Source organism: Malus sylvestris, chromosome 6, assembly GCF_916048215.2.
Source record: "Malus sylvestris chromosome 6, drMalSylv7.2, whole genome shotgun sequence".
Taxonomy (NCBI): domain Eukaryota; kingdom Viridiplantae; phylum Streptophyta; class Magnoliopsida; order Rosales; family Rosaceae; genus Malus; species Malus sylvestris.
In genome coordinates, this window is record NC_062265.1 from 1234009 (window position 1) to 1252313 (window position 18305).

At 39.4% G+C, this 18305-nt stretch overlaps 1 long non-coding RNA gene across 1 annotated transcript; it reads right to left on the reverse strand.

Moving 5' to 3' along the window:
* Window positions 1-6877: 6877 nt before the first annotated feature.
* LOC126624984 (uncharacterized) lies at window positions 6878-10193 on the reverse strand. The gene is made up of 4 exons (XR_007624280.1): window positions 9369-10193; window positions 8879-9094; window positions 8552-8770; window positions 6878-7136 (listed from the first exon to the last, which is right to left on the reverse strand). It is a non-coding gene; the product is annotated as an uncharacterized LOC126624984 (long non-coding RNA).
* Window positions 10194-18305: the final 8112 nt, after the last annotated feature.

Genomic DNA, 18305 nt, shown 5'->3' on the forward strand with positions numbered 1-18305 from the left:
TTGGTGGCATGAATGGCAAGTTTCCAAATGATATTAGAGTACGGGTTGTACATTTCATCACCTGGTTGGTTGGTGGCATGAATGGCAAGTTGCCAAATGATATTAGAGTACGAGTTGTACATTTCATCACCTGGTTGATGGCTTGAATGAGAGTACGGGTTGTTGGCATGAAGATGAGTTCCTTTTTCACCTGGTTGATGGCATGGGTGGCAAGTTGCCAAATGATATTAGAGTATGGGTTGTACATGTCATCATCTGGTTGGTAGCATGAAGGAGAATACGGGTTGTACATTTCATCACCTAGTTGGTGGCATGAAGATGAGTTCCTTTTTCACATTTCATCACCTGGTTGGTGAGAATAAGGGCAAGGTGTCTAGGCACATTGTAGCAAGTGTCGAATGACACAAAATATGTTGAACCCTTTCAAAGCACAGTTGGTTTATGTATGAATGTGTTGGAATGTATGATTGAACGAATATACTGTGAAGCTTTTCGTTTATTTGTATAGTCTTGTTGACATATACTTAGACTTTGTTTCATGTTGGAAGCATTCATGTTGAAGCTTTGAACCCGAGTGTTTCATTGCTAGGAATGTAAGAGGATTAGGATCGAGTTGTCTAAATCACCTCTTTATTGAATTCATGCAAAATAGTCTTCGTTACATAGGATGCCAAACTGCTGAAGCTTAACACTTGTACAATGTGAGTTTACTTGTAATAGTACTTCAAGTGATCAGCGTTCCATGGATGGCTAAGGGTCTTGCCATCGGAGCTTCTAAGCTTGTAGGAGCCAGGGCGACTGATGTCAACAACTTCAAACGGTCCATCCCAGTTTGGACTAAGTGTTCCTTCACTTGGGACTATGTCGCAGAGTAATCTTTTCTTCAATACCCAATCCCCCACTTTGAAAGAACGAGGTTTGACCCTTGAGTCATAGTAGTTGGAGATACGCTGCTTGTAGGCGACATTCCTCAAGTGAGCCTGGTTTCTGTCTGTGTTCCTCGACTAGATTTAAATTGAGGGTAAGTTGTTTGTCATTTTCGCTTTGCACGTAGTTCTGGACTCGGAACGTTACTTGCCCAAGCTAAACTAGGACAATTGCCTCTGTACCAAAGGCAAGTGAGAATGGGGTTTCTCCTGTTGATGTCCGATACGAAGTGCGGTATGACCAAAGAACTTGGGGTACAAATTCTGGCCAACATCCTTTAGCCTTGTCCAAGCTGGTTTTCAAAGTTCGCTTGATTATTTTGTTGATGGCTTCAACTTGTCCATTAGACTGGGGATGAGTTGGGAAGGCAAAACATAAGTTGATGTTGAACTTAGAGCAGAACATCATGAACTTATTATTGTCGAACTGTCGCCCGTTGTCAGTGACTATCACATTGGGAATGCCGAATCTGCAAAGGATGTTCTTCCATACGAAGTCTTCTATTTTTGCCTTAGTAATGGTTGCCAAGGGTTTTACTTCGGCCCACTTTGTGAAGTAATCAACTGCAATGATTGCATAGTGAACCTTGCCATTCCCTACAGGTATTGGGTCGATTAAATTAAGTCCCCATTGGGTGAAGGGCCAAGGGCTGATCATAAGAGTGAGCGGCTCGGTAGGGGAGTGAGGAATAGTTGCGTAGCGTTGACACTTATCACATGAACAGGATATTTTGATGGCATCTTGGTGGAGTGTTGGTCAGTAATATCCTTGGCAAAAAGCCTTATGTGTTAGGGATTGAGATTCAGCATGATCTCCGCAGACTCATTCATGTATTTCCCAAAGGACAGTTTCCGCCTTTGCGGGCGTAAGGCATCTTAGGTATGGTAGGTTAAAATCCCGATTGTAGAGTTGGTCATTAATGATCAAGTAACGGGTAGCCTTGTATCGAATCTGCTTAGCTAGGACTTTGTCATTTGGAAGGGTGCTATGAGCAAGGAATCTATAAATCGGGGTAATCCAACTATCTCCTTGTTGTAAGTTGCACACTTTCGCGACCATGGTGCTTGGTGCTGCCAACAAATTCGACCTGAATTTTTCTCCCAATCTTGTTTTCCACCGCTGAGGCGAGGCGAGCCAAAGCATCTGCATGGCTGTTTGCCGCTCGAGGAATTTGGGTGATCTGGTAGTGGAAGTGCTTGAGCAACAATTGTGTTTGTGCCATATATGCTGCCATGGAACTATCATTAGCGTCAAAGTTGTTGGTGACCTAGTTAACCACCAATTGGGAGTCACTGAAGATATCAATTTGTTTAACCCCAAGGTGTTTGGCCAAACGTAAGCCTGCTATGAGGGCTTCATATTCAACCTCATTGTTCGACGCCTTGAATTTGAAAAGAAGGGCATACTCCATCGCCACTTTGTCAGGGGTCGTAAGGACTAGTCCTACTCCACAACCCTGTTAGTTAGACGAGCCATCAACATATAAACTCCATGCTGGGGTTGTTGGTTCTATTTTCTAAGCTTCCGCGGATAATAAAACCACTTCTTTAGGCGTAGAAACAATGGCAACAGGATATGTCAAGTCGGCGATGAAGTCTGCCACTGCTTAGCCCTTCTTAGCTGGCTTTGGTTGGTAGGAGATGTCAAACTCACCCAATGCTATCGCCCATTTGATCATTCGTCGGAAGTGTCAGGACTTTGGAGTATTTGCCGAAGATGATGATTGGTAAGCACGATGATGGAGTGTGCTTCAAAGTAAGGGCGAAGTTTTTGAGCAGACATGACCAATGCTAGAGCCAATTTCTCAATGTTAGAGTATCGTGTCTCTGCATCTTGTAAGGCCTTGCTAGCGTAGTAGACAGGTCGTTCGACATTACCATCATTTCGAATGAGAATGGAACTTACTGCTGAAGCCGATACCAACAGATAGATAATGAGAGTGTCACCAACCTTAAGTTTGGAGAGCAAAGGGGCTTTACTCATGTAGTCTTTGAGGTTCTTAAATGCCTCAGCACATTCATCAGTCTATGTAATGTACTTCTTACTTCCCTTAAGTGCTTTGAAGAAATGAGCACATCTGTCTGTGGCCTTAGAGATGAACCTAGTTAAGGCTGCCACCTTGCCAGTAAGGCTCTGGATGTCTTTTGAAGTTACCATACCGTTCCTTCATGTCTATGATTGCGTTGATCTTTTCAGGATTAGCCTCAATGCCTCGTTGGCTTATCATGAAGCCTAAGAATTTGCCAGAGCCTACGCCGAAGGCATATTTGTTGGGGTTCAACCTCATTCGATACCTCTTCAAAATGGTGAAAGTTTCAGATAGGTTGGTGATGTGTTGGTCAACATGTTTGCTCTTGACTAGCATATCATCAACGTAAACTTCCATGTTCTTCCCAATCTGTTCGGTAAACATTGAATTGACCAGTCTCTGATAAGTCGCTCTTGCATTCTTTAGGTCAAAGGGCATGACTTTATAGCAATATAGTCCCCTGTCAGTAGTGAAAGATGTGTGTTCTTGGTCCGGAGGGTTCATGAGGATTTGGTTGTATCCTGAGTAAGCATTCATGAAGCTCAAGAGTTCACACCCTGCCGTAGAGTCTATAAGTCTATCTATGAGAGGAAGAGGAAAGCTATCTTTCGGGCATCATTTGTTTAGGTCGGTGTAATCGACACACATTCTCCACAAGACCTTTTGGAGCAGGAGACTTTCCTTGGTCGGATTCTTTTTAACAAGGACAACATTTGCTACCCACGTTGGATAATTGACTTCGCGGACGAAGCCTATGCCTTTGAGTTTTTCAACTTCTGCCTTCATTACCTCGTACCGTTCAGCGTAATAAGATCTTCACTTCTGTCTCACTGGCTTGGTCTTAGGGTCAATACTTAAGCGATAACAGATTATATCGGGAGAGATGCCTGGCATGTCCTCGTATGACCAGGCGAAGACCTCAGTGTTCTCTTGCAAAAAAGAGATCAATGCCAACCGAATGGGTGGTGACAAGGTGGTACCAATCTTTACCATGCGATCCGAATAATCTTTTGAGATAGAGACCTTCTCCAACTCTTCAGCGGGTTGTGCTTGCTGGGTGAAAAAGTCATTTTGAAGATTGTCGGGTTGACTATTGCCACAATGAAGATCCAAGTTGGCTTTGTCTGGGCTGGTCTTTATAACTTGGTCATGTACAAAAAGGGTTTCCTTGGGCACATGCAGGTGTTGTTGCTTGACCGACGTGTTGTAACATGATCGTGCACTAAGTTGATCTCCTCTGATGTAACCATTGCCATATGGGGTTGGAAATTTCATCAACAACATATGTGTGGATACCATGGCCTTGAGATCATTGATGCCTGTGCGTCCAAATATGACATTGTATGCCATTGGGCAATCAACCACCAGGAAGTTAGCGGTAATGGTAGCTATGTAAGGGCCTGTACCAATGGTGAAAGGTAAGTGTATGCTCCCCAAAGGTTGCACGATATCACCGGAAAAGCTTATCAGAGAAGAAATCGAGCGGTCGAGCAAGTGTTCAGCTACATTAAGTGCCCTGAAAGCTTCAGCAAACATGATATTGACCGAAACCCCCGTGTCTACCAAGATTCGTCGTACTTTAAAGTTGGCTATGTGAGCTTCCACGATCAATGGGTCGTTGTGAGGGTAGATGTTACCTCTTTCTTCCTCAGGGTAGAAACATATTGGATCCCAGTTAGGCTTTTGATACTTACCTCCTCTGATGTCTTCCACGTGAAACACTTGGTGGCCAGACCCTAAAGCTCGTTCACTGTTTTTCATGGCCTTGTTGGAAGATTTAGATATGGGTGTGCCACCACTTATGGAATATATCATATTTACCTGCCGTTGGTTATGGTTACCCCTTGGAGGGTGAATGAGGAATTGATCAATTTTTCCTTCACGTGCCAAAACTTCAATATGATCACGAAGGGTGATACACTTCTCTCCGTCATGGCTGTTATGCTCGTGGTAGCAACAAAACATGCTCGTGTTCTTCGTGGGCTTGTATTCCGGGTGCCTCGGCTTTGGCTTCGGTATCAAGTGTGCTATGCTGGGGTAAAAGGCCACGCATGTGGCGTTCAAAGGTGTGTATGCCTCATACCTCAGGGTAGGGGCTGTCCTGACACGTGCTTAACCCACTGTGTTGACTTCCTAGAGTCGGGGATTATCATGGCGATACCGTTGGTTATCGTGATAGTGTCCCTTACTCCTTTTACTAAAATGAGACTTGTGAGGATATAAATCTTTCCTTTTGCCCTGAGATTAATATGTCTGTTGACTTGGCAAAGTATAAAGTAAGGCAGGGGGAGGCACCGCTACCGTTTGGAAGGTCGAGGTCTTTTCATTTAGTTGGATTTGGCTTCCACTCCTTACTTGCTGATAAGGGGTGGTTGTGGGGGTTTCCCTTGATATGTCATTGCCTCGGTAGAGGCATGGTTGTTAGCATGTACCATCACCTCAGAGTAAGTCTTCTAAGTGTTGGCATTGATCATGTACTTGAAGAAACAATCACTTAGGCCTGCCGTGAAGGCCTTGAGTGCGGTCTTGTCATCTGCCTCAGCGCAGCGAGAATACTTGTGGCTGAAATGACCGGCATACTTTCGTTGTGACTCGTCCGGCTTCTGGCGAATAGTGTACAAGTCATCTGCAGAATCCAAGCGATCGGTCTGGAAGATGTGTTGAGAGACAAACAGTTTTCTCAGTTCCTCAAATAAGTCTACTGTCTCAGGTGGAAGACAGTTATACCAGTTTAGAACTCCGTCAGAGAGGGTGGAGGGGAAGAGAAGACATCGTTCCTCGTCGGTGTGCATCCGATATGCCATGATGGACTCAAAGAGGTTAAGGTGTTCAATTGGGTCTTCCCTTCCAGTATAGAGTTGTAAACTAAGCTTTTGTTTTGTCTTTACTTGAAAGAAGGTGTCGAGAATCCTCCTTGTGAAAGGGCCATGCCTGGGTTGGTTCCAATCAGGTATCTCAGCCTGACGTTCGGCCTTTAACTTGTCTACTTCTTCAATGAGCTGTAGGACAATGGGGTTCTGAGTAGAGTCATGTACCATTGGGATTTTCTTTCGTAAGTCTCCATCGCCTCTTGGAAGTAGGAAAGTTTGAGCAAAGGTGTGTGATTTTTCCTTGGACTCGCCATACTGACTTCTAGGGCGAGTCTGTCGCAATACCTCAGAGTCCCATGTACCTTCATGTCCCTCTGGGACCTGTCGTTCCTTCCCTAGATTAGCAGCTGGCCTGGGTCGTGGGAGGGGACCGAGTCTTTCAGAAACCCTTGGGTCATTGATCTTCTAGCATATGTGGAGGGGATCCTCTTGACGTTGCTTTAGGAAGTTCGGCAGTCACGATAAACGGCTTTCGATCCTTCCAACCCTTTTGCAAGGAGGTGTCTTCCTCCACTTCTCCTGCTTCGGGTCGAAGCAACTATCTTGTTGTTCTGAGCTTCTAGCTCATCGACCTTAGCTTGAAGAGCAACCATTTTTCCTTCCTTCTTTCGTTGCTTCGCACTAGGTGCAAGAGGGGTGTCATTCTGTGTGCTGTGGCTTCCTTCGCTCCCCATGTTGGAGAAGGATGCCTGGTCAAAAGAGAGTGTACGAATGGTGGAAACCAGCTTGACAAAGCTGAATAAAGTGGGAATAAATGTCGTTTCCCACAGACGGCACCAAATGTTGATGCACAAAATCAGCGAGGACTTTGGTATAACCGAAAGTGTTAAGTTGGTGACCTTCGCTAGATTGCTCTGATCACTAGTGTGGATAAGTAAGTAAATGGATAGGGGTAGGGAAGCAAACACAAGATGTACGTGGTTCACCCAGATTGGCTACGTCCACGGAGTAGAGGAGTTCTCATTAATTGTGAAGGGTTTACACAAGTACATAGGTTCAAGCTCTCCTTTAGTGAGTACTAGTGAATGATTTAGTACAAATGACATTAGGAAATATTGTGAGAGAATGATCTCTATTTATAGAAGAGAGTTTCTAGTTTCATTCTGACATTGACCCGTGTCGTGTTGTGATTGGCTTATGATGTTGACACGTGTCGCGCTATGATTGGCTTCTGATATCGACACGTGTCGCGCTGTGATTGGCCTCTTAGTTGGAAGGAAACTCTTCTAGGTCCTTAACGGTATAACGTTGACCGGTGCTCAGTAGTTTCGAGATTGGTCAAGTTTGGTACAAACAGAGAACATAACACCCTTGAAACCTCAAAAGACAGACAATAAAGAACACCATTTATTAGTAGTGCATTTTTTATGGATTTCTATGAAAGATAACTCAAGCTACTTTTGTGGAGAATTGCTTTAATGGATTTCTACAAAAGTTGGCTTAAGCCATTTTTGTGGGGGAAAGGAACACCTTTTATAGGACCGCATGACTCATGATTTTCTCCAAACTCATATATTACGAGCCCAAAAGTAACACGCCAATGAAAGTAGAATCCCTCCGAAAAGCGTGAAAAGTTTAAAACATCCACTTTCGAGATATGACACTAACAAATAATCTTTCAACTATAAATATTGAATGGCGCTTCCTTCTTTTAACTCTCCTACATCTAAAATAAAACCAACTCCATCTTCCATTATTTAGGAAACACTTTTGAAGAAGCAGTTGAAATTTTAGTAAAGATTTCAACTTGTTTATAATGAGATCTGTTTGTATCATATTTAATGGACTCTGAAACGACTGAGTATCAGTCAACTATAAAACATCATGAACCTACTAAAGCACACGAACTAACCCCAAAACAAGCGAAGGGCTATGACAGTGGCATTCAGTCATTTACTATCCCCATAATTAATGAGAGATTTTCCTCCAACTAATGAGACCAATCACAACGTGACAAATGGCAACACCACATTAATCTCATTTAATCCCACTTTGGCTAGCTCAGCAAAGTTCCTCTAACTTTGGCTCTATAAAAGGGTAACCTCTACTCACTACTAAATTAAACAGTTTGCGCGACTAGGGACATTTTGTCGCGCAAAGAATTATTTGGTCGCACATAAACTATGGCGACCTGAAAATCGTCACGCATATTTTGTCGCGCAAAGCTCGTGAAAAAAGACATTGCGCGACGAACATCTTCAAATTTGTCACGCGTCTTAACAATTGCACGACGCTTTACTAGTCGTCGCGCGAAAGTTATACGAATAAAGGTTTTCGTTGTACGATATAAACGAGTACAAGTGCGTTTGTGGGTAATTTGTCTCAAAACTTTTTGCACGATGAAATCTATAGTAGGCACGTGGTAATGCGCGACGAAGAGTAAGACGTGCTTAATTTTGCGCGACGACATTTCGTCGTCGCGCACGTGTAATTTTTAATAAAAAAATAGAATAAAAGGAAAGAAAAAAACAGATTTCATACTAATGAGAAAGAAAAAAAAAGCAAATTAATGAATAATTTTTTTTCTTTATAATATAAATAAAAATGTACGTACAAATATAAAGTTAAAAAAAAAGGAACAAAACTACGAAAATTAAGAAAATTAACGTATTAGTTGTAATAAACGTATTAGTTGTAATAGTTAAAGAAAATTAAAAAAATTAATAATAAACATTATTAAAAAATAAAAAAAGTAAAATGAAAGAAGTCATCATTAAAAACGCACCATATATGTCGGGTCCTTAAAATGACCGCAAAGCCAAACCCAACTATCTTGTCGGTCCTCCAACTCCTTCGGACATCCCTCCTTAAGAGCGACCTGCGGATCATCAAATTCCTGGAACCATTGGTGCATGTCACTTTTCCACTGCTTGTAGCGTTCAGAGAAGAGTCGATTGACATACGTGAACTTGTCATCGTCCATGTGCTCCAAATTGTAGTTTGTCTGCAATATAACAAATATTTTGAAAACATTAGTAATAAAAGACAGTAATACATATAAATATATAAATTTTACATGAAAAGCATTAAAAAGGCGATGCTATTTACGGACAATTGATTGCGCATTGTAATCTTCGTCTCCTCCGGCATCGCCTTCCAAGACTTCCACAACATAAGGCAAAAGGTCCGCACGACATGCCCAATGTTGTGGGCCAATGCACTATGGTGCTACCCGATGTCGCTCATCGTATCCAATTGGGATACCATCGTTGGTCACCCGGGTGACCTTCCCCGTCTTCAATTGCCGACAAGGTCCCCGGGTGTTTTTCTTCATTGCAAAGAGATGAAAAAAAAAATCATTAACCCATAACTAATAACAAATCCTACTAAAATTTCGGCATAACCTCCCCTATAATTAAAACATTTCCCAAAACCCTGAAAATAACATAAACAATATACATATCCAACTAATGATCACAACAGTTTAATAAAAGGTTCGGAACGATGAAAATTTTTTAATCTTTACATGACACAACAAATTGAACCTAAAATAAAAAAACTTAGTAAACAAGGAAATGAGGGAGTGAATTAGGATTGTATACCTGGCCGTGTACCGGAGGCATCGGTTGTGGATCTCGATGGCGACATCTGGTCCACAGTATGGGGGCGTCGGTGATTTCATCTGGCGTTAATAGGTAACGCCATCGAAGAAGTCGACGATGCCTGCGCCTGTGGGACTGGAGGACCATCTGAGTGAATCGGATTGACCGGCCTATGGTCCATCTCTGCCTGAGCAGTGGCGGCAGTCGTAGGTATAGTCGTTGGACTAGATGTAGCCGTCGGACTAGGTGTAGAAGTCATCGGCCTCCGGGTTCTAATGAGGTGAGACATCTACAAAATTGGCAATCAATTTGTTTAGTACACAAAGATTTTGATTCTGTTTTCACATGCTTACTACTTCAATGGCTACAAAAGGATTGCTAATTGTTGATTTGATTTCAAATTAACTTGTTAACTGAAATAAACATATGGGAATTCCAGTCCATTGGCTGGTCAAAAGCATTTTTTGAATGCATATGGGCTGATTCAATGATTTTGGAGATGCAGAAATATGAAAATAATTGAAACATTCCCATCATAACAAAGTTCATGTGCTCTGTGATTTGCAGCAAAAGAAGTTTGCTAATACTTCTCATGAAAATCATATATATATATATATATATATATATATATATATATATATATAATCTAAACTATAATGGAGGAATTCAAATTACTGTGCAAAAAAGAAAGATTCATATCAAAACGTAAATGTAACTTCAAAATTGGGAGGCCGAATTAAACAAGCAACACAATCGAGTCTATCATATTAATAAGGCAACAACAAAGGGTAATACCCCATTATATATCAACAAATCATGGCAATCAACAATGCAAATCCTTAATTTAAGAACCCTGTACTTAAATTAGAAAACCCCCTAATTCGAACCCTATACTTGAAATTAAAAAACCCCTAATTTAAGAACCCTAATCTAACCCCCAGTGAAGCACCATAAACCTAACCCCCAATTTAAGAAAACCTAATCTAACCTCACTGCCCAAAATTGTTCCCCTAAGTTAAGACCTAAATCTAACCCCAATTAAGAACCCTAATAATTACTGCAAATATTAACCTCACTGCCCAAAATTGTTCCCCTAAGTTAAGACCTAAAACTGTGTTTATATAGCACTAGGACAACTTTGCGCGACGAAATAGTCGTTGCACAAAACTATAAGCCGTCGCGCAAAATGCATCATTAATGAGCAATAAATTGGAAGGTTTGAACGCATTCAGACAGCGCACTGCGCGACAAACACATTTATTCGTCGCCCAATATATTGAGCAACGAATAGAATAAAATAATTGTAATTATAAAGTTTACGTAAACATAGATATCTATGTTTACTTAAACTTTGTAATTACAAACAAATATTCACAAACGATTTAATACCTTAAATATTAATTCTTAAATTAATTAATACTTTAAATATTTATTCTATAAATAATTAATACCTAATATATTATTCTAAAAATAGTTAATACCTTAAATATTTATTCTACATATAATTTATGTCTTCATCCATACAATTATTTTCAGCATAAGTACGATATTCATTAAAGATTAAAAACACATATAAACCATCGCCAGGGTGCTTACATTAGGTCTCAAACAAAAAAAAAAAAAAAAAAAACCGAACAAGAATTCAAACCTAATTAAGTCCAAATACAAAAATTAGAAGAAAAAAAACCTTAAATTTAAAATTGTCGTACAAAACATAAACTTTGAACTACTATTTGGATGATCCTGCTCCATTCCGCAAGACTTCATAACGCCACATATTGTAACCTTCCTCCAACGCATCATTCAGCAACTTCATCAATTGTTCTTTCGGTTCATCATCAAAAACATACTTACGCTGTTACACATATATACATATAATTAATTCCAACATATAACTAAAAATTTTGCAAACTAAATTATTGATCCATCAACAATATACTTACTAATAGTTCATCCATCACAAGCTTTTTCACATTTCCCGGCACATCTTTCCAAGAACGCCACTCAGCAGTGGGGCAATTATTCCTCATAGCTGCAGTAATTGCACGAGCAAACGCAAAATGTTCTCTCATATCATGCGCGTCGGCCTTGCGCACACTCTCATTGTTGTTTTTATCCGCCATCTCAACACGAACAGAATTGTGAAGAAAATGACAGTAGAAGCGCCTATTTATAGCAAAGTTAAGATCTTTGCGCGACGAACTCTTTGTCGCACAAACATCTGCATTAAATAGCCTCAGATTTACCTTATTCAGATGTATTGGAAGGTGAAAAGTTGGTGGAACTTGCACGACGAATATTTGTCGCGCAAAAGTAACATTTCGTCGCTCAAGTTTTTCCCGCCAAATTAAATTACCCGTGTTTTCTTGTTGACTTTAAGCGACGACAAAAAATATTCGTCGCGCAAGAATACTTAGCGCGACGAAATTTTCATCGCGCAAGTTTAATTTATTTATTTTCTCTATTTTTTCTATTTTGCGCGACGAAGTTTTTTTTTGTCGCACAAGTGTGCGACGAATTTTTGTTCGTCGCGCAACCTACTTTTTTTACTAGTGACTCTCTTCTAAGGGTAATCACTAATTGTCGTTCAACACTATATTACCACTAAACTTGCCCTTGTTGTGCTTTAAGCATGCTCTACTAACTTAAACATCGAAGGTTCTTTGACCGGTACCACCACCGGTACCTTTTGATACTCTATCTTCCTTGCAGGTTACCTTGTTCATCTATCCTTTACTGAAACGCCCTCGCGAATGCCACTTCACCACACTGTATGCTGATTCCATTTTGTGCATCAAGAAAACCATTTTTAACAAAATCACTTACGAGCAAAAGTGACAACAAAGCCCCAATAAACTGGCCCTGTTAATGAATTAGAAAAGATTTTACAACTGGTAATACTCAAGTATCAGCAGTTTCGTATCCAATATAGACAGAATGATTCTAGTCAATTTGCGTATTTTTTTAGTACCTATACGTAGCTTGGCATATGGCCAATATGAATATTCTAGTATTTTATAATAGTGGTGGGATTGATACTCGATAACATTTTACCAGCTGAAAGATTGCAATCTGATCTCCCATAATTGTTTTGTTGATTTGTGTAGGTCACATAGCATAAAAAGGTAAGGAAGATATGATCAATTGTGCGTTTTGGCTGATTCTGTGGGGTTCACTTGCCCTTTATATGGTTGCAAGGGGTTGCTAGCAACAGTTATGATAGAGTCAATCTCTTCTAAAAGATTCTAGACCTTTTCTGGTTTGCAGTGGATCACATAGTCCGAATTGAAGGGAGGGAGGAGTATCTTGTTTTTATGCAGAGTCCCCGTATAAGAGTGTGTGTGTGTGTGTATTTGAGGAACATTTCTATATCACTAACCGTTGATGGATCGTTCAAATAAATTTATTTGAGAGATACTTTAATATCGATCACTTCATATTGTATTTTACCGATTGAATTGTATGTATACTAGGAAATTTGTCAAAGATTATATATGCAAAAACCACTTAAATTAAGAACCATAAGACCGTTGGATTAAATGCTTGTCAGTTTGGTGTTTTTTTCAAACCTTGTATTTGTTTATTCTGAATTTTTCTATTTTTTTAATAAAAATAATCTATGAATGATGGATTAACATGTATACGATTCAATTGTTAAAAAAATTCATGGGTGGAAATCCACAAGGTTTTCCTTTAAAACAAATATTATTTGAAGAAGTTTGGTCCAAGAGCAAAATCCAGCAAAACCTTTTGGCATGCAGCGCTTTTCCTTTTTAGACATGCAGCTATATACACTATCAAAGGTGAACGATTGTCCACTTCAAATATCACAATAGTCGACCTCTCGATCTATTTAATATACGAATGATAGCTGGAACCGATCGAGTACACTCACCAAAAGGAAAGGAAAAAGAAGCCAAATAATCCAATTCAGATGATCCAAATTAAATTGACTACGTTTACTTTAACTCTTTAAATACTTGCAAAGTGATCTGGTATGCTAAAGTTATCGATATTTTATCAAATAGGTTGAATATTAATGTAGTGCTACGACATGACTTCATCAGCCTCCAACTTTCAACCTTAACAGATTAGATTTTATAAATGATAGTTAAATACCACAAATATAAGAATTGATCTTCTTCAACTTTTTTTAATCAATAACCAAAGTATAGAGTTTCCAGTTGCCTAGGTTTGATTGATCCTCCTTTTTATATATATATATAAAATATGTATTTGCATTTGATTAGGTAAAAACTTTCGTAAAGAAAGTCTCTCATATTTCCCACTTACTTGTAAAACCCATACGGTTGATTGGGTAGGAAAATATAATATAATGGTGATCATGAGTTCGATATATATAATAGAGAGGATCATGGGAATTCTCCAATCATATCCGCTTATCGTATATCGTGCGATCAGTTTTCATTAGGTACTGTTTATATTTAATTTTAATTAAAAAAAATTACAATAATTTCTGATCGCACGATGCACAATGAACATAAGTGATTTGAGAATCCTCGGCATCCTCATAAAGAGGATCTGGCGAGGATCCTCAATCTATATAATTTATCTAGTTGTGACTTGTCTCATTGCAATGACAAAACTGTTGAAATGTCCCACATCGACCATATCAATGAGAAAATAAGAGTTTAAATATCTTAACCCCACTCCAACTATTACCGAGGCCTTTTGTATTAAAACTTCACACCTGACGGATTGTGCAAGTGGTAATTACCAAGTTGGGGACAATATTAGTGTTGTTGGAAGTGTGCCGTATGGCCCCGTCTCTTTGATAATTCTACATGGTATCAGATCCAGGGAGCGGGCCCGTACTGTACTATTACGTGATGGGTGGGTCCCTTAGCCCCATGCGATGATGGTGGGTCCCTTGGCCCCGAGTGTAGGGTGAGTCCCCTTAGCTCCACGTGCTTGTAATTGTCGATGTGTGGATCTCCCACGTGTGACCCACTAATTGGGTCCCATGTGAGGGGGCGTGTTGAAATGTCTCACATTGATCGTATCAATGAGAAAATAAGAGTTTAAAAATCATAACCCCACTCCAACTATTACGAAGGCCTTTTGTAATAAAACCCCACACCTGACGGATTGTGTAGGTGGTAATTACCAAGTTGGTGACAATATTGGTGTTGTTGGAAGTGGGCTGTATGGCCTGTCTCTCTGATAATTCTACAAAAATTTCATGGCAATTGGCGCCAGATTAAACACATCATTTTTTTTTCAAAATTGGTTAATTTAACACTTGAATGTTGCAAACATATTGTGACAGCCCGTCCCGAAACTTTTCCTCGATAGTGTGAAATGATTATAGTACCCTTGAGCGTTTGTGGTGTTGTGTGGTTTAAGTTGTGGTTGTGGACCAATTATTTTCTTTCCTAAGTACTTGGACCCAATTAGAACTTAACGTCTTAGTTGTTTTTGGTTTGGTTGGCCAAACTATGAGCACTCACACATACCCAAGCAACCCGTTGACCCTTTTCTCTTTCCTTCTCTCGGATTTCATCCATTTTCTGTACAATGTACGGACAACTTCCGAGCCAACACTTCTAGTCACAGATCGAAGGTGTAGTTGGCATCTTTGAACTCCTAGTAAGCTCATGAGTTGTTCTATACCTGTGGTTAGACGAGAAACCTTTGAAAACCCGAGAACCCAAGAACCCCGATTTGGAGTACTGTTCATGTACTCGTGATTGTGAAGTTTTCAAGGAATTTTAAGGTTATAAGGAGCCTTAAAAAACCTTCATGAAACTCGAGAAATAACTTTGGAGCGATTTGGACGTCGGGAGTCTCGGGTTTGACAAGTTGTAGAGTTGGCCGGACTATCGTGCGTTTTTCCGGCACGATTCTGTGGATTTTAGGGCTTAAATTTGGTAAGGTTTTGTTATTCTTGTTGTAAGCTTCATTTTGGTTTAAGTTTCATGAATTTTGGTTGAGAAATGAAGAAGATATGAAGTTTAGAAACTTTTCCCAGTTTCCGACGACGGTGACGAAATCCGGTGACTCGCCGGAGAAGAAGACGAATATTTCGTCAACTTTGACAGAATATTCCTAACGGCGTTTGATGGTGTCAGGTATATTTAACGGTATATGCTTATATTTAACGGAATATTCCCTAATGCCGTTAGGGAATCCGTTTGGTGTGCCAGGCATGTGCCTGCGCGTGAGCCGCGCGTCTGGCTGTGCCTTGGCCGGCGTGTGAGGGCGAGTGGGGTCATGAAAATTTTTTCTAAAAATATGGAGATGTTCTTGAGGTTGAGTAGATCATGGTGGTATATTCAAATACCCCATTTGAGTAATGTATGAGAAGTTATTTCCTAGTTTTGTGTATATACTTTAAATAATGTTTATTCAATTATTTTGCATATAGGTGAGACCTATCCTGAGGACGAGCTCCATCAATCAAGGCTCGAGGGCTATGACCCTTCGACATATCAGTGAGTGGGCTTTTGGTTTTCCGTATATACCTATATACTTGAGATTTTTCCCAGAAAATGAAATTGAATGATTGTACATTTTGAAATGCCATGCAAAGTATCTGCTTATTTTATTTATGCATTAGTAGTTGCATATATTTATGATTGGTGTTGCGGACGCACAGGTAAGTGCTAGGTAAGTTCATAAATTTAAGATATGAGATTGCTTGAGTTATATGAGATATGATGTGATGTATTAAGAGCTCATAAACTTGCACCTAGGTGTTAATGCTCCCACCCAGAGTTAGGACACAGTCCTTCACATGATGTTCACCTCCCGCACCATATGCTCACCTTGGATCCAAGTTAGGAGCACAACCTTGTCTTACAGACCACTTTAGGTGGTTCCAACTCGTAGGTGACCCGCGATTATTCGCACAGCTTTCATGTGATCATAGCACTAGAGCATATTCACTTTACACCTAGTCTTGTCGTACAGACCACTTTAGGTGGTTCTGACTCGTGTGCAAGATTTGATTTGATATGATTGAGATTGGTTATGAGCTATATATTTAGCCGTGCAGATTGAGTTAGAGGGATTTGGCTGATGCAATATTTGACATTGATATATTTTGCCTGGATTACTTATGGCATTGCATTGAGATACTTTGGCATGGTATACTTCTATGGATTTTCATCTTAAGTATGATTTTTGATACAGCTATTATTACTATTATTTTCTGGGAAATTATACAGGTTTTACGGTGAAGGGTTAGAACTTTTGAGAAATGAAATGATTTTGAAAAGTTTTGTTTTTGCCTACTCACACTTTCTGTTTTGCACCCTTCCAGGTTTTAGGTAGAAGTGCTTTGGTGGCTCACAGGGATTTTGACGGTGGTTCTGACAGAACATCATAAATGTAGGATCACCTTTAGGTGTTGTATAATTAGTACTTGTTATGCTTGACTACACTTAGGCTATTTATGCTCTGGTTGTGTATTTCACACTTAATCTTGTTCTTGCACCTTATCTTATCTAGTACTTTAGTTGATTTGGTTTTTGTTTATTCGTAATTCCTTATATCTCTGTTGCTTCCGCACTGTGCACATGGCTACGTCACCCTCACGTGACGGCCAGCATGCCCTGATTCAGGTTGGGGTGTATCACATATCCAATTGCCCAATCTTTATTGTGCACAATAAGTGTATCCTAGAAGTATTTGTAAACTCAATTTTATTGTATTTGTTGTACACTACGGTGGATCCATTTATACACGGGTGGTGAAGTTCAAAGAATCGCATGTGAGTAGGGATGGGCAACGGTTGCGGGCGAGTAATCGCGGTTATTTATCCATAACCGTTTATTCTTATACCCGTATAACCGTTTACCCGTTGGGTAATTGCCTAAATGGTTATATCCATACCCATAACCGTTTATAAATGGTTAACCATACCCATAACTGCGTACCCATTTAACCATAACCATAACCATTTAGTACCCGTTTACCCATTTATCATTTTTTAACCGTTTATCTTTTCTTTTTTACCATTTACATTTTTTCACCCGTCTACGTGTTTTTTTTAACAACTTGAAAATTAAAAAAGAAAAATTTGTCATAATTTTTTTTTCTGACAATTAAACACCGTTATAGGTACATTCATAATACATTTCCGCATTTTAATTTTTTAAGTCTTTATACCATTCTAATAATTGAAATAATATTTTACAAACAATATTTTTAACTGTTATCAATGAAGGTAATATAAAATTTGCTAAGTATTCTTGGGTTACAAAAATTGTTAAAAGACAATATTCTTGGGTTATTTAACTCGGAATGTAAAGTATTAACATAATATATATAATGGACCATAAAATTTAAAGTCTTTAAGGAAAACTATCTTATATTAGCTTCAGAAACCATGCACTATAGTCAAAAGCATTGATCTAAGTTTTGTCCGATAGGAAACATGGTTTGTGTTAATTTTACATATATAAAATAAACGGATAAACGGATAAACGGTTACCCGTTTATAACCGCGGTTAATACCCATAACCGTCCATTTAAATTTCACGGGTAAACAATTATACCTATAAACGGTTACTCATAACCGTAACCGTGAAATTTAAATGGGCAGGTAACCGCAGTTATCCATAACTGATGTGTATTTACCCATCCGTACATGTGAGGACTTTCATGGACCACCCAATGGTTGGATAGGTGGTGGAATACATAAGAGCACCATGGTTGTGCAGAAGTTGTGCAACAGAAACTTTGAATCAAAAAGAAATATCTGATTTTAGACGAAGACGAACACATAGAAGACCAACATGACTCTATTGTTCTTCGACCTTGGTTCCAACAAAGAAGAAATCTCTCTACATTCCCAAGTGACCAACTCTCCATTTTTCTTTTTCTTTTTTTTTCTTTTTAAATTATTGTCTAATCAAATTGTGTCACCTAACATTTTAATTAATAAAGGGATGTTATTACTCAACTAATACC